This window comes from Acomys minous (genome assembly GCF_964271855.1).
Source record: "Acomys minous genome assembly, chromosome: 15".
NCBI classification, from domain to species: Eukaryota; Metazoa; Chordata; class Mammalia; order Rodentia; family Muridae; genus Acomys; species Acomys minous.
The window spans coordinates 87,992,533-88,019,496 of record NC_140497.1 but is presented as its reverse complement, the minus strand read 5'-3'; the positions used below and the strand labels follow the sequence as shown (position 1 = coordinate 88,019,496).

At 43.4% G+C, this 26,964-nt stretch overlaps 1 protein-coding gene and 1 long non-coding RNA gene across 3 annotated transcripts in view; both read right to left on the bottom strand.

The window, feature by feature from the left end:
• Positions 1-3,100, bottom strand: part of TAFA2 (TAFA chemokine like family member 2) — a 420,034-nt gene extending 416,934 nt beyond the window's left edge. The window contains exon 1 of the mRNA XM_084760232.1: positions 1,676-3,100. The gene's annotated coding sequence lies outside the window, so the exon portion shown is untranslated. The remainder of the gene's footprint in view (positions 1-1,675) is intronic.
• Positions 3,101-15,659: 12,559 nt separating this feature from the next.
• LOC311585240 overlaps positions 15,660-26,964 on the bottom strand; it is a 14,776-nt gene continuing 3,471 nt past the window's right edge. The window contains exons 2-4 of one of the 2 annotated variants that reach the window (XR_014775156.1): positions 21,468-21,560; positions 19,443-19,544; positions 15,660-16,142 (exon numbers count right to left, since the gene is read on the bottom strand). This is a non-coding gene — a long non-coding RNA (uncharacterized lncRNA). The remainder of the gene's footprint in view (positions 16,143-19,442; positions 19,545-21,467; positions 21,561-26,964) is intronic. The other variant, XR_014775157.1, reaches the window with a different exon arrangement.

Sequence of the window (26,964 nt, the reverse complement as noted above, 5' to 3'; positions counted from 1 at the left end):
AGAGCCTGAAGTCGGGAAAGAGACAAATATGTCTGAGCTGTTATTGAAAATGTACAATGTTAATTAGGTGCCAGTTTTGAAAGCGTGGACTCATCAGTCTGGGCACACACGTGCAAACATGGAAAGGGTGAATAGAGTATCATTTATGCTCTGATTTTTTTTAAGTGTTAAATGTATTTTTCATCTTCTTTGCCAGTAATCTCCCTTATTACTTGAAGTGGAAACCTTTAACTAATGAGTTGCCTTAAGTTACGTCACCTAACAGAGCAGTTTAAAGGTGCTAACAGATAACAGTCTAAAAGGTGGTGGTGTCTAAGACAATCTGCCTGGGCAGACCGGAACCAGATAACTGATGGTCTTTGAAATTCGCCCTGCCCCAAGAACAAACTTAGGTTTGGAGACAGATGAGCCTTTGTTTGTTTGTTTGTTTTTAAACCCACGAAGGACTGTGAGATTCCAGAGGAGATTTTTACAGTCACAAAAGGACAGGCTCATCAAGCACAGGCTAGGGAGAAGCTGGTCACCGAAGTAACCACACATTCAATTCCAAAGGCTCCAGGCAATTGTTTAACCCTGGCCACGCAGTGGAATACTGAACTACTGAAAGGGGAAATCATGGTCTCCCCAAGGGCTCTTCGAGAGTCTATGGTGCCGCCTCCAGTGAAGACCGGATGGTTCAGCCCGCACCTCCAGAAGAAATAGGCCAACAAGACCTCAAACTTTGCCTTTGCAAAAGCAGTTTCCGGATACGAAGCCTTGCCAACTAATAGCAAAGAGTCATCCATTGCCTGAAGAAAACGCCTCTTGGTTGATACCTATGAGGGGACAGCAAAGCAGGTGGGCAGAAAAACCTGCGCTACTGGCAAGATATGGAAGACATCTGCCCGGAAAGAAATGAAAAGCCATTAGTTTTCCCCAGAGCTGTGCTTTTTTTTTTTTCTCCCCCCTGAGCGCTGTTCATTAAATGATACTTTACGAAAGCTCGCTTGTAGTATATTTTCAAAAGCTGTTTCATTCGGTAATAACGAGTCTGTTCCCGGAGCTAAATAAACGTTTGAGCCGGTGAGGATCCGGAACTTATAAACATGATTTTTTTATGGAAATAGTTAGGGGGGGGGGGGAATCAATACCCTCGCGGAAACGCCCACACTCTGCAGACAGGCCTGAGAATTAACTAGTCAGAAGTGGACAGAAAGTAGGCATTCCAGACAGGCGACCTGCCGCGTTCCGTGGATCGCTAGTCCTTATTGATTGCGACCCCTGACTCTTTATAAAAAGTCTCAGATGCTCACCAGCCAGGACTGGTGAGGGATCCAATTAAACCCCACTTCGGTCCTCACCTGGGTCTCTTGCCTTCTAAAATAAGAGAAGGAGGACCCTGCTCCCCAAGCCTCCTGTATGGCTCGGTCCCCCACCGACTGTCCCTCTTCCTCACCCCTATCCATACGGTCTGCGGCGGGTTTGGGGTGGGAGCAGGACGGGCAAGCTGCAAGACAACACACACCCTCATCTTGGCCTCCTGAGGCGAACGGGGTTTCTGCCCCGCCACCCCTCCCCTCGTGAAAAAGCCGAGGGAAGAGATGTGCCCACGCGGGCTTGCGGGGGCGCGCGGTGCTGGCGTGGCCACTGAGGTCCCCAAAGCCCGAAGGTTCCAGAAGGCGCGGCTCGCACCTACCTGCAGCCGGGCGTCCCGGTGGCGGCAGCACCTAGCGATGGTCCTGTAGCTTCCGCGGGCCGACGCCAGCCTTACCGCTCATGCATCGCTTCCGAGATGCCGGTCCGCTGGCACCATGCAGGGGCATAGGGACCAGAAAGTCTGCCGATGTGTGTTAGTGGAGGGCGAGCGAGTGTGGCCCTGAGTGTGCGCGTTTGAGTGCGGTCTCCTCCGAAGGCTAAAGGGGGCTCGGCGGCGTCTTCCGCATACAAGCCGAGGGGTCCTCTCCCCGAAGCAAGAGGGAGGTGCAGCGCGCTAGGCCGGTCCCTGGTCTCCGCTCTTTGTCCCACAGTGTCAAAGTAATCAAAAGGTTTGTTGACTGAAGGGAAAAGCCAAAGTCTCCGCAGCCCCCGGCGGCGCCTGAGGGCGCCCGCTGTCCTCGGCTTGGCGCGCGGTGCGCTCCGCTCCCGCGACTGCGAGGATCCAGGAGGGCTCCAGCCACCGCCGCTCTTATTCCATCTCCGATTTGTTTCCTTTTAGCGGCGAGCGAAGACTTTTCCTCTCTCGCCCGGCGTCGTCTCTCCCTTTCACACACACGCGCGTTCACACGTTCCCCCTCTCCCGCCCTCCCCCGGGTTCTCTGGGGAAAGGCAATTGGACGCGATGATTCACCTTCAGCAGAGCAGCCTCCGCCGTGCACTCCTCGAGTTCCCTGGCTCTCCTAGGGCTGCAGGCTCCGGTGTGGACCGGTTTTGAGCAGGCTCGCCCGCTCTGCTCTCGGCCAGTGCCCCCACCCCACCCCAGCCCCGTGAGACGTCCCCGCGTTCCCGCAGCTCGCAGACCGACAGGTCCCGCTGGAGCCCTCTCCGACACCTGGGCGCCCTCGACTCGAGTCCACTTAGCAGCAACTCCTGGCCAGCCGCAGCCCCTCGACCCCGCCTTCAAGTGCAGCGGGTCGAGCTCCTCGCAGCCCACCCGCTGCCACTCTAGGCATCCTGTGCTCCAAGGAAGGGAACTCTCTGCTGTCCCCCAGTCACGAGTGCGCCCGCACCTTCACCACCACAAAGGTGCGAGTTCCAGCACCAGACACAAGCGAGCAGGTGTCGCCTGTGTCACTTCGCCAAAGGCCGGAGTGAGAAGGAACAGAGCAAGGGGAGGGGCCGGAGAAAACAAATACAGATCACCTGAAGAAATAAAGCCAAAAAGCAATTAAAGCTTCCTACTCTCTGAGCCCCACCTCAGGGGCTGTACTGTCAAAATGCACTATATATAAGAAAGTCACCCCAGCGGGCAGAACCCCGCTGGTCCACCCGAGACCCCTGTTCCTCTCAGCTGGCTGACCACCGCCTTGGGAGCGACGGGCGGGGGGAGATAGGTTCTGACACTCCGGCCTGAGTTACGCGGCAAATTGGGACCAGGAGGCTTTGACTCCCTCTGCCTCCTTCCCAGTTCTGTTAGCAGTGGCTGCAGCTGTTGAGAGCAAACCACCCTCCTGCAGGGGGGAAAAAAAAAACCACCGTAAAAGGCGACGCCAAATGCTGCAAATGCTGGACTCTGTCTCCCTCTTGCGGGAAACCTGGATTAGAACGCTTTGGCAGCTTTCACTAGGACAAAATTAAAAAGAAGATATCATTTAATTTCAGATAATTTTGATTTTCCACAACTTCTAAACTCTGATGGCATTAAAGATAAGGTTTTTCTATACAATATGCCAGAATTGCTTAAAGGAATATCCTGCTGTTACAGAAATTTCACAGGTGGATCCTAGAAGGTCATGACCTTAAGGTTTGGCCAGATTGGGTCTTAGTTTAAGCAGTGCACATAAGATCTCGCATGAAAAGCCTTCTTAGACTCAGCTCATTTTGATCTTGCTTATAAGTGAAAAGAACTTTAAACTAGCTGACAGGGTATTAATGAAAAATGAGTAAACAAGGAAGGACTTAGACACAAAGAAAGAATCTGCTGACTCGGAACCATTACAGGACCCTTACACGAGGGTCGTGTCGTTAATTGACGCCTCTTATTCAGCTAGGTGAATTTTTCCAGCTGGCTAAATGTTTTCCAGTTCCAAGTTTTGTGTTTTCATAGCCCTGAGTCATTGAAAGATTAGCATAATTCTTTCCACCAGCTAAAAACTAATACTTATTACCATATTTACAAAGAACTAGGAAATGTTTTGGTTAGTGATTTTATGGTAACCTGATTAATAACTTAGCCATATTTTCTATATAAAAAGTTTCAGATTAATTAAATCAAGTTGGGGGAAATATTTTAAAATATATTTTATTAATTTATTCATATTACATCTCAATTGTTATCCCATCCCTTGTATCCTCCCATTCCTCCCTCCCTCCCATTTTCCCCTTACTCCCCTCCCCTATGACTATGACTGAGGGGGGCTTCCTCCCCCTGTATATGCTCATAGGCAATTTCAAATAGGATTCCAAAACAAAATAGCCTAGAGTTTTACATTTTAATTGATTATACCACAGAAGATTTGAGATACTCTAGGGCATGGCGACCCTTTGTTTCCAACATATCTTCAAATGACCTCTTTCAAAAGACCAATGTCTCCTGTGATTGAAGATTTTTATTTTATCCCGATCACATGATAACCCATTTCCCCAGGGAACAACATTTACTTTTTTTAATTACCTGGCACAGTTTCATTGCAAATCTTACAGTAACTTTCTGTGTGCTCTGCTCAGTAGTCGTAGATTCCAAGCAAGAATGACATTACAACCTGCATCTTATACTACAAGGGGAAAAAAAATTTTTTTTCAACATCACTTCAAAGCAGTAGCCTTCCTCACGAAGAGTACAGGCATGACTCATCATCTTTCTTTTTTATATAATTTATTTTAAATGTATATATTCACTTCACATCCCAATCATAGCCCCCTCCTATCCTCTCCTCTTGTCCCTCCTTCCCACCTTCTTTTCCCAATTTCCTGTCTCCTTGTGCTCAGAAAAGAAGAGCCCCATCACCAACCCACCCCAGCGCATCAAGTCCCATCAGGATTAACCTCATCCTTACCCACTAAGGCCAGGGAAGGCAGCCTAGTTAGAGTGAAGTGATCAAAAGCAGGCAACAGAGTCCATGTCATAGACAGCACCTGCTCAACTTACTAGGGGATCCACATGAAGATCAAACTGCCTGTCAGTTACATATGTGTAAGGGGCTTAGGTCCAGTCCCCATCTGAGTGAGATTCAGAAAGGACCTCACTCGAGTCCTCTCTGTTATTTAGCTTCTGTGGGTCGGTGATTTGTAGTGTAGTTTTCCTGAAATATATAACTAACATCCGCTTGTAAATGAGTACATACCATGTGTGTCTTTCTGGGACTCACCCAGAATGATCTTTTCCAGTTCCATCCATTTGCCTGCAAATTTCATTATTTCCTTGCTTTTAATAGCTGAGTAGTATTCCATTGTGTAAATATACCATGTTTTCTTTATCCATTCTTCAGTTGAGAGAACATCTCTATTGATTCCAGCTTCTGGCTATTATGAATAAAGCTACTATAAACGTAGTTGAGCAAATGTCTTTGTAGTATAGTGGAGCATCTTTTGGATATATGCCCAGGAGTGGTATAGCTGGGTCTTGAGGTAGTACTATTTCCAATTTTCTGAGAAAGCACCAGATAGATTTCCAAAGTGGTTGTACAAGTTTGCACAAGTGTTCTCCTTTCTCCACATCCTCGCCAGCATGTGCTGTCACTTGAATTTTTGATCTTAGTCATCCTGATGGGTGTAAGATGGAATCTCACAGTTGTTATGATTTGCACTTCCCTGATGACTAAAGACATTAAGCATTTCTCTTTTTTAATATTTTATTAATTTATTCATATTACATCTCAATTGTTATCCCATCCCTTGTATCCTCCCATTCCTCCCTCCCTCCCATTTTCCCCTTACTCCCCTCCCCTATGACTGTGACTGAGGGGGACCTCCTTCCCCTATATATGCTCATAGGGTATCAAGTCTCTTCTTGGTAGCCTGCTATCCTTCCTCTGAGTGCCACCAGGCCTCCCTTTCCAGGAGATGTGGAAAGGGCACCAGAGTTCATGTGAAAGTCAGTTCCCACTTTCCTCTCAACTGTGGAAAATGTCCTGTCCATAAAATTTGGATATTAGCCCTTTGTCATTTGTAGGGGTGGGGAAGATCTTTTCCTAATCTGTGGGTTACTATTTTGTTCTGTTGACAGTGTCCTTTGCCTTACAGAAGCTTTTCAGTTTCATGAGGTCCCATTTATTAATTGCTGATTTTAGAGCCTGGGCTGTTGGTGTTCTGTTCAGGATGTTGTCTCCTGTGCCAATGAGCTCAAGGCTCTTCCCCACTTTCTCTTCTAGTAGATTTAGTGTGTGTGGTTTTATGTTGAGGTCTTTAATGCACTTGGACTTGAGTTCTGTGCAGGGCAATAAATATAGATCTATTTGCATTTTTCTACATAAAGCCATGCAGTTAGAGCAGCACCATTTGTTGAAGATGCTTTCTTTTTTCCATTGTATGGTTCTGGCTTCATCGTCAAAAGTCAAGTGTCCATAGGTGTGTGGGCTTATTTCTGGGTCTTCAATTCGATTCCATTGATCAACCAGTCTGTTGGTAAGCCAATACCATGCAGTTTTTATTATCATTGCTCTGTAGTATAGCTTAAAGTCAGGGATGGAGATACCTCTAGAAGTTCATTTATTGTATAGGATTATTTTTACCTATTCTGGTTTTTTTTTTGTTATTGCTGTTGTTGTTATTGTTTTTCCATTTGAAGTTGAGAATTGTTCTTTCAAGGTCTGTGAAGAATTGTGTTGCCATTTTGATGAGAACTGCACTGAGTCTGTAGATTGTTTTTGGTGAAACGGCAATTTGCACTATTTTAATCCTACCAATCCATGAGCATGGGAGATCCTTCCATCTTCTGATGTCTTCTTCATAGCAAACCACATTTCTATGGATTGGCTTTCTGTGTCCACCACAGGCTCAGGTAGGACGTTTGTCTGGGCTTCCTCACAGGCCTACAGCTACCCAACAACTCGTCTCCTATCCCACTGCCTGACAAGTGACTGCGTAAGGGAAGGAGCACGGAGAGTATCTATGCCTTTTAGCATTCAGCAAAGTGGGAGAGACACGCATGACAGAACATACATGCAGTGCAGTGAGTACTGGAGTAAAGTTGTGATGCCTCAGGTTTCTAGGCGCATTGGAAGGGGACGCCTCAGTGCCCAGTCTCTGCTGGAATGCTTTTTGTTACAGTTCCTGGGATCCTATGCTCAAGAGGCAAAATCCCCAGTTCCAGATAGGGAGAGCAGCATACTCAGCTTAGACGGGCAAAGGGAGCAGTTGTTTCTGCTCTAGAAGACTCCTGAACTCTAGCTATCACAGAGGCTAATAGTGTGCATAATAAACCAGGCATTTTATAGGATGACTGTGAAAAGTAAGATGTCCTCAGTAAAGGTAACAGAGCACCAGTCCTGGGTCAGAGCAGCATGTTTGTCCGGAATGTCCTCTCTGGGGTCATCCCTGTCATTAAACATTTCAACAACATTATGAAACATGTCAACATGGGGTATTGAATTAACCCCATGGTATTAATTTACAGCCCAAATGTACCTACTATGTAGTTGAGTCTGACATATTAAACTATAAGTAAAGGAGCCTGGAGAGACAGCTCAGTGGATAAGATGCATAGTGCTGTTGCAGGGGACCCAGGTTCAGTTCTTAGAACCCATGTCCGGCAACTCCCAACTGCTTTTAACTCCATGCACGCCAGCTCCTTCTTCGTTCCCCAATACAGACACATTCGCTCACGGACACATCCCCCACACAGACACATGCGCTCACGGACATATCCCCCACAGAGACACATGCGCTCACGGACATATCCCCCACAGAGACACATGCACTCACGGACATATCCCCCACACAGACACATGCGCTCACGGACATATCCCCCACAGAGACACATGCACTCACGGACACATCCCCATACAGACACATGCACTCACGGACACATCCCCCATACAGACACATGCACTCACGGACATATCCCCCACACAGACACATGCGCTCACGGACATATCCCCCACAGAGACACATGCGCTCACGGACATATCCCCCACAGAGACACATGCACTCACGGACATATCCCCCACACAGACACATGCGCTCACGGACATATCCCCCACAGAGACACATGCACTCACGGACACATCCCCATACAGACACATGCACTCACGGACACATCCCCCATACAGACACATGCGCTCACGGACATATCCCCCACACAGACACATGCGCTCACGGACATATCCCCCACAGAGACACATGCGCTCACGGACATATCCCCCACAGAGACACATGCACTCACGGACATATCCCCATACAGACACATGCACTCACAGACACATCCCCCACACAGACACATGCGCTCACGGACATATCCCCCACACAGACACATGCGCTCACGGACATATCCCCCACAGAGACACATGCGCTCACGGACATATCCCCCACAGAGACACATGCACTCACGGACATATCCCCATACAGACACATGCACTCACAGACACATCCCCCACACAGACACATGCGTTCACAGACATATCCCCCATACAGACACATGCGTTCACGGACATATCCCCCATACAGACACATGCGCTCACGGACATATCCCCCATACAGACACATGCGCTCACGGACATATCCCCCATACAGACACATGCGCTCACGGACATATCCCCCACACAGACACATGCGCTCACGGACATATCCCCCACAGAGACACATGCACTCACGGACACATCCCCCATACAGACACATGCGCTCACGGACACATCCCCCATACAGACACATGCGTTCACGGACATATCCCCCATACAGACACATGCGCTCACGGACATATCCCCCATACAGACACATGCACTCACGGACACATCCCCCATACAGACACATGCGCTCACGGACACATCCCCCATACAGACACATGCGCTCACGGACATATCCCCCACAGAGACACATGCGCTCACGGACATATCCCCCATACAGACACATGCACTCACGGACATATCCCCCACAGAGACACATGCGCTCACGGACACATCCCCCATACAGACACATGCGCTCACGGACACATCCCCCATACAGACACATGCGCTCACAGACATATCCCCCATACAGGCACATGCGCTCACGGACATATCCCCCATACAGACACATGCGCTCACAGACATATCCCCCATACAGACACATGCGCTCACGGACATATCCCCCACAGAGACACATGCGCTCACGGACATATCCCCCATACAGACACATGCGCTCACGGACATATCCCCATACAGACACATGCGCTCACGGACATATCCCCATACAGACACATGCACTCACGGACATATCCCCCATACAGACATATGCACTCACGGACATATCCCCCATACAGACACATGCGCTCACAGACATATCCCCATACAGACACATGCACTCACGGACATATCCCCCATACAGACACATGCGCTCACAGACATATCCCCCACAGAGACACATGCGCTCACGGACATATCCCCCACAGAGACACATGCGCTCACGGACACATCCCCCATACAGACACATGCACTCACGGACACATCCCCCACACAGACACATGCACTCACGGACATATCCCCCATACAGACACATGCGTTCACGGACATATCCCCCATACAGACACATGCGCTCACGGACATATCCCCCATACAGACACATGCACTCACGGACACATCCCCCATACAGACACATGCGCTCACGGACACATCCCCCATACAGACACATGCGCTCACGGACATATCCCCCACAGAGACACATGCGCTCACGGACATATCCCCCATACAGACACATGCACTCACGGACATATCCCCCACAGAGACACATGCGCTCACGGACACATCCCCCATACAGACACATGCGCTCACGGACACATCCCCCATACAGACACATGCGCTCACGGACATACCCCCCACAGAGACATGCGCTCACGGACATATCCCCCATACAGACACATGTGCTCACGGACATATCCCCCAATATAGACACATATATGTATATGTGTTTTAAATGTTTTTGAGGCTTTTGAAGCTGGAAACAAGTAACATTTACAAGGAAGGCAGTGAATGTGTCAGCATGTTCTAACCTGATACCATCTACTTTGGTAATTCACATGCTTTGTTTACTTCTTGATCCTTAGCTCGGAAGATGAGTAATGTCTGCTATAAGCATCTTCCAGATAAATTTGATTTAAATCCTTGGCACCAGCACTCTATGTCTATAAGCAACACCTCTTTTGCCCCATTAGCTCCAAATTAGCAGTTAAGACTTGGGACAAGGTGTCCCCTCTAAAAAAAATAAATAAATAATATATATATCTGGTTCTCCTAGTCTACTGTACCCACTTTTTCCTATGTATTTCCAGATATCTGTGCTTGCTTTCATTTTACACATATCATGTTGTGTTGTATTTTAATTAAATCTTACAACTCCTTTCCTACTAGACTGTGTATACATATGTAAGTGGCTCACACTCATGCACATCTTTCTTTTAGCTAGCAAGCCTGCACCTATGAACACACCGCTGGCAAACATCAAAGTTCATGGGACTGGGAGATAATATACGTTTTCATATTTTCATTCTAATAATGACCTGAAGCCTCCATCCTGAGAATCACGAAGGTGACATTCATCTTGCTGTCATTCAAGGTCCCCAAGTCGTTTCTGGAGACCTTGAAAGGTGCTGACATTTAGCCTTTTTTTTTTTTTTGAAATTTGTCTTCATTCATATGCAAATAAACACAAATGTGTACACACACACACACACACACACACACACACACACACACACTAAGGCACTCAAACCCACCCTTTCTAACATTAAAAACACCAGTTTGTTTTCCTCATGCAACTCTTTCCAATCACTTTTCATCACAAGCCTCATGTCAGAAGAGTCACTAACCCTCATGGCTCCTAAGGCATAAAAGGCCTGCTTCTCAACAACGCAGTTCTCAGATATAAAAGAAAAGCAGCCCTCAACTGCAGAGTCTCCAGCTTTCTCCTAATATATTTACTGTGAGTGTCAAGCATGTGCACGTTTCCCCCGGTATGCCCAATTACTCGGCTAGCTAGATAAGGAAGGGACACAATACGATGGCCATGCTGAGCGGTTCCTTGGGACACTTGGGAACTGGTGCTGAACAAGTATCTGATGTCTAGCTAGCCTCACCCTTGTGAACACTGAGCATTGTCAAAGGGACATAAGGCCACTCCCTGGTCGGATAGTTGCTGCATGACCAAAGTGAAAAAAAACACTTTGGGAAAATTTGAAGATTTGTTTCCTAATAGTTTGGAGAAAGTGTAAAATTAAAGAGAAGTGCTTGCTTCTGGTCTGAAAAAAATATAATATTCTAAAAACAGAAGTGAGTGGCCAAGGACACCAAATAGAAAGAGGCGGGGTCATGGCTCTCATCATATTAACTCCTGGACCAAGCAGACACCACAATGGTCGTACGCTGAGACATCAAGACAATGGGGGGAAAGCACCATTGCTTGGCTTCACTTAACATCGTGTGTCCATGTTCTAATGAGTAAAATGCTAAGGTCTATTGATAACGGTCTGTTAGATGTAAATGGCTGGAATGGGGCCAGAGCACTTGAGATAAATAAGAAACTAGTGGCCCATATGATGATGAAGATAACAGTTTCAGGCAGACAGACTAAAGGACGGGATCATCAGGATGGAGTGTCCTGTCTTACCAAGCTTTCCCTTCCGTCGGAAATAAAATCCCCCGATTCAGATAGAAGCGCGGAGCGTTTAGCCACAGCTCTTTAACTCACTGACAGTCTTGCTTCCTATGCTTTTTATGAGTTACCTAGAGGTTGCCCTTCCTCCGCATCCAGCTGGGTATGGTGCCTTGCCTCCTGCCTGTAATGCTAGTTCAGGTGTTGTCATGCTGGTGGCAATCCTGAACAATTACTGCTCCTTCTACTCTTTATTCTTCCTGTCCGGTTTATTAGATTAACTCAATTGCTTGTTACCTCCCTTTGGCTTACTCATTTTTTTTTTTTTTACTTATTTTATTTTTATGAGTGTTTGACCTACACGTATGTATGTGCACTACATACATGCTTGGTTCCTGTAGGGCCAGAAGAGAGCATCAATCCTCTGAAACTGGAGTTACATATGGTTGTGACCCACGAAGGGGGTGATGGGAATTAAACCCAGGTCCTCTGCAAGAGCCACAGGTGTTCTGAACTGCTGAGCCGTCTCTCCAGCTCCAATTCTGACTGAATTTTGCCCTTTCCTCACCACATTTCTCCCCACATAAGGTTGCTGAAGCAAACAGACTCTCACTGTTTTTCAGCTTTAGAAAATATTGCTTTTTTATGTGCAGGTGCAGGCTTGGAGATTTATATTAAATTCCTACAGTCTGGGACATCTATTCATTGCTTATAGTCACGAGACCTCATATTGGAATTCTGAACCTATGTGTAACAAACAGCATTTCCCCCAAATTAATTGGAATAAGTTTTTTCTCCTTTTATTGAAAACATTTTTTCCCTCACATCCTGATTATGGTTTCCCCTCCCTCAACTCCTCCCATTTCCTCCCCATCTCCCCCTCATCTGAATTCATCAGACCTTTGGATCCCTCTCTCCTACCTGGGCTGCCTTGTCAGGCCTGAGGGGGAGAGGACACATTTAGTCCTGCTGCAACTTGAGAGGCCATGGTGAGTTGGGGCCCCTTGGTGGGGGGGGGGTGTCTCCCCTTCTCTGAGAAAAAGGAGAGGGGGATTGGGAAGAGGAGGCAGGAGGGTGGGACTGGGAGGAGAGGGGGGAAGGGCCTGGGATCAGGCTGTAAAAGATTTGGAAAATGTTAAGAATATTTTTAGATATGCTTTTGAAACTGGTTGTTACCTTTTAAAGAATTTGTACGCTCATAAATTAAATAACACAAAGTGATACAAGCAACTGGAAAAAAAAGAAAACAAGCAGGCTTCTAAGGGATACTAATATAATAAGAAAAATCAAAACTAACATATCAGGGTTGGACAAGACGAACGAACAGAAGGAAAAGACCCCAAGAGAAGGCACAAAAATCAGAGACACCCCCAAACTCCACCACTGCCACCCCACCCACCACCACCTACCCCACCACCAGCACCACCCCACCCACCACCTACCCCACCCACAACCACCTACCCCACCACCACCACCTACCCCACCCACCAGCACCACCCCACCTCATTCGAATACTCAGGAATCCCATAAAGACAACTATGTATTCTCATATTAACAGGAAACCAGTGATTTCACTAAACAAAGCACTCTCTCAAATTAGAAAGCACAGTGAGAGTCAGTTAGCAATACCCTAGCTGGGCAGTGGTGGTGCTCGCCTTTAATCCCAGCACTCAAGAGGCAGAGGCAGGAGGATCTGTGAGTTCGAGGCCAGTCTGGTCTACCAAGCGAGTTCCACGGACCACCAGGGCTACACAGAGAAACACTGTCTTAAAAAAAAAAAAAAAAAAACAAGAAAAAAGATATGGAGTCCCTTGCCTTTAGTTAGAAAAGTGTGGCATTTAAAGGTATGATTATGTTTTTTCATAAGTAAAGAATATATATGGACATGAAACATATCTTCCAATTCACCATCAAGTGCTTTTTTTCATTCTGTACGTCCCTTTATTTCCAGAAAGCTTGAGCTCAAACTCTGAAGATCCTATATTTAAATTCTCTCTGAATGTCAGTACAGAACTTCCTCCCACATTCAGTGATTGTTTCATGGTTCTTCTTGCTGTAGGTAGTTTATTGTATATATGTGTAATAATATAAATGTATTTGTAAAAATATAAAAATAAATAATTTAAAAGATTAGTTGTTTAGAGGTTAAGATGTTTTTAGGCCTAGATAGATGTTTTAAATTGGTAGAGATTAGATAAGATAGATATTGATTTACATTCAGAATTTTAGATTCACTAAGATAAGAAAGATGTTTTCTCCAAGGTTGCCAAATACAAATAGCCAAAACCTTATAAATGTAACATTTATATAATTCCTGATTGTTTCATGGCTCTTCTTGACGTATGTAATTTATTGTATATATGTGAAATAATGTAAACGTATATGTAAAAAAGAAAAATGTAAAAACAAAAACAAATCTTTCTAAGAAGCTGAAAAAAAAGTTCTAAGTTTGTTTCTGTGCACGTTGGCCACCTAGCGTCAAAACAGGGCAACTGCAGGGAGGCACTACCATTTCTTTTTTTTTTTTTTTTTTTTTTTTAATATTTATACAATATTCTGCCTGTGTGTGCCTACATGCCAGGATAGGGCACCAGATCTCATTATAGATGGTCGTGAGCCATCATGTTGTTGCTGGGAATTGAACTCAGGACCTTTAGAAGAACAGCCAGTGCTCTTAACCTCTGAGCCATCGCTCCAGCCCCCGGCGCTACCATTTCTATTGAAAACAATGTCAGTATATTTTGCTTTCTGCTTTACCACAGCAAAAGTAAACCATGAAAGAGGCTCTGAAGTCTTTGAATGGTAGAAGTTTGTACTTGTCAGATGTACTACCATGACAGAAAAAAAACAAAAAAAACAAAAAAAAACAAAATGAGCAGCCAGTTTTAAATGAATATTTTAAGTAGTAAAAATGAAAAGATTTACTCATTCCAAAAATGCTAGGAAAAAGCAAAGAATTTTTTTTAAATAGGGAATAAAAAGAAAGGAGACAACATTTAGTCATATGTTCAGAAGCAGCTAGGAGTAAGAATTATAGGCAGTCTTTTTACACTTTTTTTTTTAATGAAGAGGGTTGATTAGGCAGTGTAATGAGCCACGAAGGGAATTAGTGGAATTGCCAATATTAATGGTATGCAGAGAATTTTCTAGCTAGACAACTGATGGGAAACCTATAGGAATCAAGTTCTCCCCAGCTGTAATGACAAATTCAAGTGAACACGCAACAGGGCCTCGGTTCAGGCACGCACTCTACGGGGACTGACTGCTTCTGCCCTTAGCACATTCAGTAAAGCAAAAATGATGACATTGTCGCAGCATGAAGCTTTGAACGTCATTAATTCAACTGTAGGGATGACAAAAGGAAATAAGCTTGAACATAGATGTACACTATGTGTTCATTTTAAATTTTGAAAGTAGAAAGAAAACGACCACAGAACTCCGACTACAAGAGAGAAAGGGCAGCCGGGTACAGTGGCGCGCGCCTGTAATCCCAGCACTCGAGGAGGCAGAGGCGAATCTCTGTGAGTTTGAGGTTAGCCTGGTCTATGAAGTAAATCCAGAATAGCCAAAGGTACACAGAGAAACCCTGTCTCGAAAAACAGAGATAGAGAAGGGGAGAGGGAGAGAGGGAGAGAGGGGAGGGAGAGGGAGAAGGGGAGGGGGGAGGGGGTAAGGGGGAGGGAGGAGAGAGGGAGAGAGAGAGACAGACAGAGAGAGAGAGGGAGAGAGAGAGAGAGAGAGAGAGAGAGAGAGAGAGAGAGAGAGAGAGAGAGAGAGTCTTTTCAAAATGGTGACATATGTTCCTTCTCAAGTAATTGGATGTTAGTAAGGTCAACATCCGAAGTGAAACCAGTCTTCCCGGAGTACGTGCTGCAAACAACGCGAAAGCATTCAGGCTGTAGTTAGATCAGTGACTCCTACCATGTTTGTCTGCTTCCATGTGTTGGGTAGAGGGAAAACTCAAAAACGTACTAAGACTGTTTGAAATTCTGTTCTCCTCCCTGTAAGTTCTTTTGGCCCCCGTAAAGAGACTATATAGCCAGTGAGTCGGTAGACGGTTTCCATCACTTCCCTACTTTATATCTCAGGTATTCCCAAAAGGAACTTATTTATTAACATCATTCTTCTCTACCCACCTCTCAACAAAGTATCATCTTGTTGAAGGCCAGCACTCAAGCAACAAATAGCACCAAGATTCTATTTCAGTTATTGTAGTAATTCACAACAGACAATGCCAGGACCCAGACAGCAGCAACTGTGCTTACCAGCGGCTAATAAAACTGGAAAGGTTGCTTGGAAACATATTCGGTGTCACTTTATTTACAAAGTTTGTCTTCAACCTAAACCACCTGAAAGCTCACTTGCTTTAATAATATTCAGCTGGAAGATTCAACAAGATTCCCCAAGTCTCCGCCTGTAAGGAGATCTCTTCTTGAGCCCTGGGTTTCACAAGAAACTTATTTATTCCGATCTTGGCTTTTGTAGGTTTCAAATGAACTAATATATGGGGGTCTCCTTGTCACCATGGTTTCTGTTCTTCAGGTAGATCTTCCAGGAGTCATGCCTCTGGACCACCAGGCACCCTGCAAGCTGGCAGGGCTTTAGCCCCTACCAGACCCAAGGTCCCCAGGAGCGGCGACGGAAAACTGCTCCAACTTTCTTTCTGGGTTAAACGTCCTGAAGCATCGCTCCTCTTTCTTCAGTGGACACAGTTCCTGTCCTTTCAAGATCTGTTAAGACGGTTGAGATTTTCATATGCACTACCGACATAATTTTAAAACAAATTAAAATATTTATTTTATTTCAGATGTCATTCTTAGTTATCAAAAATGTAAACTAATGATTGGGAAAAATAAACTTGTTTTGGCGTAAGAGTAATTATTTCATTATTTTAGGAAGAAGAAAGATCTATCCAGACACACATCCAAAGATACGATCTCCAAAGTAAAAATTCTTTGCAAGGGATGAAAACCTGTATAATTGGAGCATCTCAATTGACCAAAAAGCCAGCCCAAACAAGTGACGGCTCTCTGGACTTGGCCTCATAAACTACTTCTACGAAAACACATTATTATGGAATGGGGTAAAATAGAGGCTACATAACCAAAAACCAAGGAGCTTGCTCCTCTCGGTGGAAATAATTATAGGCAGGGTGGTCAGATGGCTGCGTGAGTAACACAGAGACAGACATGGACAGATGAGGAAGTCCCATAACCCAGGTACATGTGCAGTCTCCATGTGGACTCTGACAACGCCTTCTGACAGAAAAAGATGGAGAGGAGGAATGGGAGACTGCTATTTATTGTGCTTCAGAATCCAGAGTACAAATCCTTAGCTGTATTTTGATTGTGAAAAAAAAAACTTTCCCATTTTCATAATAATTACTTGACCAGTAAAGATAAATGCTGTCTGCTTAATAACTGCTAAAAAAAAAAAAAAAAAAAAAAAAGCACAAGTTGCCATTAGGTGCTCCTATGTGTAGAACTGTGCATATAAATGCATGAAATCTTATTTTCTAGACTTTGTAGGTCAAGTCAAAGAGATAAAATTCTTACCTACCACTGAAATCTACTAAACTTCAATTTATGAATGGTGTGTCTTTCACGATTATGTCTGTTGTTTAGAATCTGGTATGTCCCAACCCTGTAGAAACTATGGAGATTTTATTCTTTTACCTGCACTTAAGGAAACAAAACGCAGAGACTGAATCAAGTCCTTGATTTACACCACAAGTATATATTTCCACGTGAGCTCAAACTTTTGGGAAAACAGTTGTGAACCTGAGGAATGTATATACTTCATAAGTGTTATAAACTCTCCCAAGGAACCCAGGAGTAATATGAACCATCAAGTGACCCAGGGGACAACTCGTTTAATTGTTAACTGTCAACGCAAAAATAAAATCTCAAATTCTATTGGCTAAATTATGCCACACACTCCAATATTATAGAATTCTTAACCTCCAATCTCTTAAAAATGTACCTGTATTTTGAGATACTATCATTTTAAAATTAATTACACTAAATTCCAACTTTTTAAGAGGAGGAACTAAGCCCAATATAACTGATCCCCTTGTGAAAAGGGGAATTTCAGGACAGGCGTGTGTGCACAAAGGCCATGGGAAGATACCTTCTGCAAGCCCAGAAAGAAAAAAAAAAGCCTTGGGGGAAAAAAAACATTTCCCATGTCCTGACCCCAGAGCTCCAGCCTCAAGAACTATTAGGACATTATTTACTGATGTTTAAGTCACAGACCATAGTACTCTGTGATGGCAGCCCACCTAATGATAACTCTACTTCAAAACAGGAGGAGGCAGTTAAAGAGATACCCTCTTTAAAAGTTCCATTTGTGTGGTATATGCTCACTTATAACTGGACATTAGCCCAAGGGACATGTCCCATGAAAGTCTTCACTTACCAGGAAAGTGGGATAGAGTTGAGGACATCCTATTGGGACTCTAGGAGGAGAGAGAAATACAGGAGATGGGGAAATAGAAAGATCCAGAGGGTCCTAGAAACCTACAAGAAGAACACTATGATAGGCGGATCTGGGCCCAGGGTTCTGCTCGAACTATGGCACCAACTAAGGACAATATGTGCAGTCAGCATCAAACCCCTACCCAGATCTGGCTACGGGACAGGACATTCTCCACAGTTAAGTGGAGAGTGGGACTGACTCTCACATGAACTCTGGTGTCCCATATTTGACCACGTCCCCTTGATGGGGAGGCCTGGTGGCACTCAGAGGAAGGATAGCAGGCTACCAAGAAGAGACTTGATACCCTATGAGCATCTACAGGGGGAGGAGGTCCCCCTCAGTCACAGTCATAGGGGAGGGGAATGGGGTGAAAGCAGGAGGGAGGGAGGAATTGGAGGATGCACGGGATGGGATAGCAATTGAGATGTAATATGAATGATTTTATTTTTCAATTTTAAAAAATGGTGAAAAAAGAAGTTCCATTTGTGATTCTGATAGCCAAGCAGACTTGACATCCCAATAAAGTCCCAGTTTCCTGAGTCAAAGGCAAAATGAAATTTTCTAGAAGAGGAAGGAAGTTGTGAAACATGCATACCTAGCCCAGAAAGCTAAAACACTATTTTTTCTTTTTTTTTAACACTATTTTTTCCACACAATACAATATTTTATCCACACAAAAAAAATTTTTTTTCCAAGATTTCCAAGATTCCAACAAAGGGCAGTTTTCATTTCTGCTTATTCATATTTGGGTCACTGGTAAGTGAGTAATATTTTCACACATTCCTTATTAATTGAATGGAACATGTGATCACCAAAAGCTGCCTTTTACATACTGTATGTATATCGTTCGTGTCTTCACTTCTCAATAGCTGCTGTAACAGTGGAAATAACCCGACGGGAACAAAAAGCCAGGTACAAGAATACAGAAAGACATTTTCCAGAACACCCCATCGCCTAGGGGAGGACTGACATTCTCACCTACTCTCTTGCTGGTCCTCTCTGCTTTGCAGGCACAAAGAATTATCTGAACACAGTACTGCCTGGGGCAAACCTACTGCAGCCACAGTTTCCCTGGCATAGGATTTAGCTTAAGAGAAAGAACATTGTTTCCCCAAGCAGAAAAGACAGAGTTGAAAAATAGATTTCTACTTGCTTCCTGTATAAGTTCAACTATACCTCGGTTCTGTTCTGAGAGAGGAAGGCCCTTATATAATAATAGCTATTCCAATCATAATGGTGAGCATAAGATAAAATTATTTTAACAACCTCTGTTTGTTTGGGGTTTGCCTGTTAAGAGTGGGTCCTTAAAACCCTACATCACCACAGCAAGTAAATAAAGTAACAATCCTTAATCTATTCCCAAAGGGTCCTTGCCCATAGCCATTTTCTCAATAACAAAAAGCCAAAAATTTCAAGGACTTTGGGAGCCAGAACTGATACTTACAGTAAGCATCCTTGTGTGTCCCTGTTTAGAGTCCCTGCACACAGAGGCCCATAATAACTAAAAGAACTCCCATGGAGGAACAGCCATAGCCAACAGTGGGTCTACGTACCCACTCCTGCTCACGACTCCCATCCCTAAGTGTGCAGTCGTAGTCAACGTGCTTGAAAATAAGTAGAATTCTTCTATCGTTCGCTGGCTTGTGAAATAAGACCTACATAACAGAGAAAGATAATTTAAATCCTCCATAATTCCCTCTCTAATGCACAAAGAGGGGAAAGGAAGCTTTGCTTGTAGATTTTTTTCATAATAAATCTGAATTTATTTCAAATTTATAATGAAAAAAGTACAGAAAAGGAAGGGAGGGAGTAAAAGAAAGGGAAAACAGGCTCCCCACTCCATAATTAATTAACACATCTCTCCCTCACTGTTTCAAATGCCATTCTGTGATCAGCTAGGTAGGCTTTCAATTCATAAGTTACTCAAGTGCGGAGCAATGCAGCCTTGAGAAATGCTACCATGGGGGCTGGAGAGATGGCTCAGTGGCTAAGAGCACTGTCTGCTCTTCCAGAGGTCATGAGTTCAATCCCCAGCAACCACATGGTGGCCCACACCCATCTATAATGTGATCTGATGCCCTCCTCTGCCTGCAGATGTACATGCAGGCAGAGTACAATATATATAATAATAAATAAATCTTTAAAAAAAATAAATGTTACCATTTGCTTCTCATCCAAGAAGCTAAATACATTAGCCAGGCAATATTCATTTTTGATTCCTATGAAAATTCTAAAATTCTTTTATTTGTTTAGAAAATATTTACCACCTAAAACATATCTGCATTGTATACTGTAATATATATGTGTATGTATATGTATTGTATATGTATGTGTATATATTACATGCATCAAAAGGATTTATAAATATTCTTGAGTGCATGCATCAAAAGGATGTTACAAATATTCTTGCATATGAAATGCTTGCTGGACACTTATTTCCTGTCTCTTTTACATTTTGTTGTCTCCTCATTGTAAGTCACAAAGTCAATGAAGCAATGATAATCAGAGTAGATACCAAAAGGACGTTTAAATTGGAATAGTTTTCTATTTACCAAAGGTATTCTGAAGGACAGTTTTTCAGGCCGTTACATATTTACATACGCGATTCAATAATATCATACTTGCAAAGTAGCTAGATATTGAGGCATTTTGGACCTGAGGTGCTAAGATTAAAGTGACAGTATTATGAAAACTGTGATTTATACTAAATGAGAAAGGGTGAGGGCAAAATATCACTTTAATTACTGACGGTGAATATGTCAAGGAAAATAGAGCAAAGAAAAAACAATTTAAATGGGATAGCGTTCTGAAGGAAAAAAAAGATAAAACCATTTAGAAGCTCCTCTCATTAATTCCATACCTCTGCAAATTTGATGAATGAAAATATGTCCAGCTCTAAAAATAAAACTGTCGATTAACTTAGAAATCAAATACAGAACTATGTGAAAACTAGTTTGGTAATTTGAAATACGAAAGTTAAAAAAAAAAAAAAGAAAGAAAAATTAGCTTTTGTCAAAATTGCAAGCAATTTTGCAAACCAGAGGTCACAATTTTACTTGGATGTAGTAGAAAATGTGCAGGGAAGAAATTACTATCATAAGTATGTTTAGGGAAATGAGGCATTGGTAGCCGTGAGGAAAGATTAGAGAATATTTACATACAGCAATCACAAAATCTAAGTCAAATCTACTTACAAGAAATCAACATGAACTTGAACTTCTGAGCACCAAGGGCAGAGAGCTGTCCTGTGATGGTCAAAGACAATGCTCATAGTAAAGTTTCTAGGGCTGTTGACTTGGGACTTTCAGACCAAGCGTTTGCTTTAAGGGATATTTGCTAAATGAAATGTTGTTCATCTCAGACTGTAAGTAAATATTTGAATCTGCTCAACGAAGTTAAAGTGATTAAGTGAAACTAAAACATAATTGGCTCTGGTTCCTGCTGCTCCTAATTGGCTTTGGTTCCTAACAATCTACCTACCCATCACACAAAACTGTGCAAGCTCCCATTGCTCAGCACAGCATCTGTAAGGCCCTTGAATAGTTTATTGCAATAAGCAGATGGTTCTTACGTGCTACCTTTAATGCGTGGCATGGAATCCTTCTCCCACAGGCTTCACAGGCTGCGCTACAGAGCTGGCATGGGTCCTTTTAAGTCCAGTGGCTGGTGGACTTAAATGAGAAACAATAATATGTGAAAAATGAAAATATTTACCAAGTTTTGCAAAGGGAACAGAATCTAGAGCAAAACTAGTGTATATTTGTTAACAAATGAAATTGTTGCAGTATTACCAATATTATCAAAAAGAAAATGGTGTCATGAAATTCTTTTCCTAAAGGCAAGCTCTAAGGAGCCAGAGGCCAGCTTTGGGGCATGGGGGAGTAGAACTTGGGAAGTTTAGAAAAAGAACAAAAAGAAAATCACATAAAGACAATAATAAGTACAAACTAACACTAAGCTTTTCTTTACCTGATACTTGCTCTATACCAGGCTGGCCTTGAACTCATATCTGTTTGCCTCTGTCTCCTGGATTAAAGGCGTGTTTGTATTCCAGCCAGATCACACAGACCTAGAGGATCTTTGGATGTGATCTCTTGCCAGAACAGCCATGTTCTGAATTAACTTTTCTCTACAAGAAGGACGTGTCAGAGGCATTTCAGCAAATAAAGAGGCCCCACCATCAAACTCTAGGATGATGGTAAAACTAAAAAAACCACACAATTTTCTGTAATGAGAGATTACCTCCATGGCGCCCGCTACAGGGCACACATGAAAGTATTTTCCTGGACTCAGACACTCAGAAGCTGCTGCTGTTTTCCAAGCAGCCATGACAGTGGGACTTTGAGCCACCTAGTGCTGCTGGCATTGCAGACTTTCAGATCCAATACTCAGGGAGTCGTGACGACTTTCACCAACACTCCAAAGAAAAGTCCGTGAAGCCAGACAGTTTTCTTTTCTTTTCTTTTCTTTTTTTTTTTTTAAGTTTTTCGAGACAGGGTCTCTCTGTGTAGCCTTGGCCGTCCTGGACACACTTTGTAGACCAGGCTGGCCTCGAACTCACAGCGATCCACCTGCCTCTGCCTCCCGAGTGCTGGGATTAAAGGCATTCGCCACCACACCCGGCCAGACAGTTTTCAACACAGTTACATACCCTACATGCAACCCCAAACACAGTAGTGTGTGAGGGCAAAACCTAAGCTGCAGTGGAGTTCCCCAGGATGCTTGAAGATGCTAGAAATGTGGAAACATGCATCGGAAAGTTGTAAAGAATGATGGGAGACGTAAGCAAGAAGCCATGCGTGCTGCAAATGGCCAGGACTCAGATCAGTGTATCACATCCCAGAAGCCATACATGAAACTATGGTATATAATGTTTACTCTTCTCAATTTCAGTCTTGTTTTGATGTTGCTCCTCCTCTTTTTTTTTTTTTTTTCATCCTAGATTTTGAATATTTTATGTTTTGGCTAAATAAACCCTTCCATGTGGTACTGGTTTTATAGGCATAATAGATGTAAGAGTGGGAGGGCGTGGAGGCTTGTGCCAGTGTTCATGAAGGTCCAAGTCATGGGAGGTAGGATCAGATTTCCTACAAGGAAGTCCTGAGAAGCTACTGTGTGCAGCTGTCAAGGTACAGCTTAAATTACAAGGGATATTAGAGATGCCAGGATCGTAAGACAGCCACTGAGGAAAACTGTAGGCACGAAGTGGATCTGGCCTAACAGGGGATTGTGTGTGCTCGAGACAGACAGAGATAGATGTAGCAACCCAGGCCTCTGGGGCATGATTCTATCATAAACCCCAGATGGCCAGCACAGAATTAATTGCACACGAGGTGCTTTCTCCGCTGAGCTTCACTCTTGATTATATGTGATAGTCTTTTGCTAATCTCTCAACTCCCTCTTTTAGAATTGGATTTGGTTTGCTCTGCGCCATTGTATTTTGGAAGACTGCAGCTCGTTTTCTGCTGGTTGGTTGGTTGGAGTTACAGGGACTCAGAGTTAAGAGAGTGCCTGAGCCTCGGAAGACAGTGCACTAGAACTTTTGAGCAGCGTGATAATTGCTAAAGATGATGAGAGCCCTTGAAGCGGGGGGAAGGAGTTCCACTTGCAAAGCTCTGGGCATATCTGCCTTGCAAAATTTTTATTTAATTGTTACAGAGTTCCAATTTCTGATGATGAAAAGGACATAGAAGGAGGTACTGGTTTCCCAACAATGGGAATGTTCTTTATGTCACTGTAGTTAAAATAGTATATTTTGCGTAATGTGTATTTAATCATAATTTCAAAACATAAAATTTTTAAATAATGACCAGCAAGATACTCAATTGGTAAAGGACATGACGCTAAACCTAATAGCCTGACTTTGATCCCAGAAACCTTCAACTCCTTAAAGTGGCTCTCTGACCTCCTTAGATATACCATGGTATGTGTGCATACAAAAATAAGTAATAGCAATAGCATTTTAACTGAAAAAAAAAATAGCTAATTCAATCAATGTTGTTAACAAAACTGGATATCCACCTGCACTCTAGAGGGATAAAATTATATCTGTATCATTTAGTGTATGTGGAAAACAACTCAAGGTGAACCAAAGACCTTAACTTAAAACCTGAAATGCCAAGACTGCTAGAAAAAAACTTAGAAAATACCCCGGAAGACATTGGGTTAAGCAAGAACTTTCTAAACAGAACTCAATAACCCAGGAACTAAGTCCGAAAATCAACAGACAGGGCTACATTAAGTTTAAAAGTTTCTATTCAGCAAAAGAAACTCTCTGCTGAGTGAACAAACAGCTTACCGAATGGAAGAAGACCTTTACCAGCTATACTTTAAGACAGGGGACTAACACCGAGAATTTACAAAAATTTGCAAAAATTAAACGCTAAAAGAACAAAACTGCCATTCAATAAGAGGATTAATGAAAGGAACAGATGGCTCTCAAAGGAAAAACCCAAATGGATATTAACTATTTTTAAACATATTCTGAATCGATAGCCATCAGGAAAATGCAAATAAAGTAAGCATGCCTTGAGATGCCACCCACCTACCCCCAAATAGAATGACCATCATCAACAAATCTCACAACAAATGTTGGAGATAATGTGTGGGGAGAGTAATGCTACTGGTGTGAGTGCGAAGTATGAAAACCATTTGAGAAGTTCCTTAAAAAAAAAAAAATTAAAGAATATACACAATGGAATGTTACTCATCTCTTGAGAAAAACCCTTAGCTGACTACAAGGCTATGCCATTGTGAGAAGATGTATTCACCCATCCAACAAAAAGCAAACAAACAAACAAAAACCACACACACACACACACACATACACACGAAAAGGCTTGAGAGGTGGCCCAGTAGTTAAGAGCATATACTGTTTTTGCAGAGTGCCTGACTTCTGTTCCCAGCACCCACATCAGTTAGCTCACAACTGCCTCTAACTCCAGGTACAATAGATCTGGGGTCCTTTACTGGACTCTGTGGACACTGTACTCAGATACATAAAGACACACACACACACACACACACACACACACACACACACACACACACACACTTAAAAATAAAAATTAGCCCTTCTGTACTAGACCTAACCTTTCCACCCAAAAGCACTTCCCACTTCCTTCTCTAGGGTCTAGCCTGCTGAGGATTATTTACTTCCCTTCTGATCCACGTCTTCTCCCCAATCCATTTTATCTAGCCTGGGTTCCATATCCAGTGCTCCACCTGGTTTGACCTCCCCTGACCACCCTAGAACCAATCTCTAGGCTTCCATCAGGACTCTCTCTACTAATCCTAAAGCCCACGGGCCCCTCCCATGCCAAATATAACCTTTCCATCCAGCCAGATCCACCTCCACACTCCAGGCTTGGACCACAAGACACATCTTACCCACTGGCCCCGCCCCCTCTTTCAGCCTGACCTCAATCTACCTGCACATCCTCTCTCTCTCTCTGCTCAACAACCTTTGTCCATATCAGACTTAAAACTAACACACACACACAAAAAAATCTGCATGCCAAAATCTCATCAGAAAAACACCCTCACTATGAAAGATCAAGCCAGTATCTTCTCTCTAAAACCTACCAGTCCTACAGAAGTGTTTGCCAACGGGAACTACCTAGATGAACCCAAGAATGTAAAAGAACAACCATAAACCCGATCAAGAAATTCAAAAGGCTTAAAGAAAACATAAAGAAAGAGCTCGGTGAAGCTAAGTAGAAAGAACATAAAAACAATAAATGTGAGTGATGCCCAGGAAAACAAAAAACATGATACTGATGAAGACAATCCAGAACTTGAGAACAGAACTCAATAAAGACATAGATACATTGAAGAAGACTCAGATGAAATGAAGATTGAAACTGAAAACCCAATAACTGAACAAGAAAACTCAAAGGAAAACCTTACAAATAGAATAAATCAAGCAGAAGATAGAATATCAACATTCAATGATAAAGCAGAGAATACAGAATAAAAAAAGGAATATGAAAAAAAAAGTTTAAACACATGAAAGAAGCATAAAGAAAATGTGGGACATTGAGGGGGGAAGCCATGGAATCATAAGTATAAATGAGAGAGAACAGTCCCAAATCATTGGCATAGGTTATATCTCTTCTTTGATTGATTGGTTGGTTGGTTTGGGATTTTGGTTTTGCGAGACAGGGTTTCTCTGAGTAGCCTTGGCTATCCTTGACTCACTCTGTAGACCAGGCTGGCCTCAGACTCACAGCGATCCACCTGCCTTTGCCTCCCTGAGTACTGGGATTATAGGTGTGCACCACCAAGCCCAGCTATAGACCAGTTCTTATACAACACAACAGAGTAAAACTTCTCCATAAAGATAACAAGAGCCATACAGAACACTAAATATACAAGACCAGAAAACATCTCCACATTTGTCTTCATCAAGCACCTCCCCTCAGGGCTCAAGGAACTACACAGAAGCAAAGACAAAGATTCTAAGAGTCGAGGGCATGGATGACACCAAGGAAACAGTATCTTCCAGATACAGCAGGAGTGACACCCATATGAGCTCAAAGAGAATGCTTCAGGATGCACAGGTCCAAGCCGGATGTGGCCCCAGCACTGAGAGATAAAAATAGACAAGAGCACCCATCCCTAACCAAGAATCGATCTCCAATTTATAACCACTTGCAGAGGAAAAAATAGGTTTCTCCAACAGAGCCTCACTATGTATATAAACCAGACTTAAGGGTAGGCCCATGCCAGTGGTAGACGGCCAACACAAAAAATAACTCAGTGATATTTTGGGATTTTTTTTCCCTCATATTGTTTTGTTTCAATATTTTTTAACCTTATTGGTCTTTTGCTTGTATTGTATGTATGTATGTAAGTATTATGTATGTTGTATGGTTTCTGACTTTGTGGTATGTAAGAGTGTGTGTGTGTGTGTGTGTGTGTGTGTGTGTGTGTGTCATTCTTTTTCTTTGTTTTAGTTTTTCTGATTCTGTTTTGTTTGTTCTATTTGCATTTTTGTTTTTTAAGAAGAGAAAACAAAGAAGGCATGGAATTGAATGGGTGCTACGGTGGTTTTAATAGCAATGGCCACCATAG